Source organism: Etheostoma cragini, chromosome 3 (assembly GCF_013103735.1).
Source record: "Etheostoma cragini isolate CJK2018 chromosome 3, CSU_Ecrag_1.0, whole genome shotgun sequence".
In the NCBI taxonomy this organism is placed as follows: domain Eukaryota; kingdom Metazoa; phylum Chordata; class Actinopteri; order Perciformes; family Percidae; genus Etheostoma; species Etheostoma cragini.
Genome location: NC_048409.1, coordinates 6719677 through 6720052, shown reverse-complemented (window position 1 = coordinate 6720052; position 376 = coordinate 6719677).

The following is a 376-nucleotide window of genomic DNA, read 5'->3' as shown; positions in this document are numbered from 1 at the left end:
ATTTGGGTCCTGGGGAGACACCAAATTTCTCTTTTGGGTCTTGAGCTAAAAAAGTTTGGAAACCACTGGTCTAAAATAATGTAGCAGTGCAAAAACCAATCAGGTCCAATCAGGTCCTTGCATCTTACTGCATGTGTCAACCTCTGGAGAACAGGTCTAGACTGTAAGAGGTGAAAAATCTAGAAATAAAAAGGTGTTAAAAAATGTATTTACTATGTAATTATTGGCATCAATTACATGACTGGTATAGACAGTGGTAAGCTATTAATAATGTATCAGTTCTAGGGATTCACCGATATATGTTTATATATATAGGTACCCCTATCAGTAGATAGATGGCTGATACCGATACATATACAAAAAAAATATATATAGA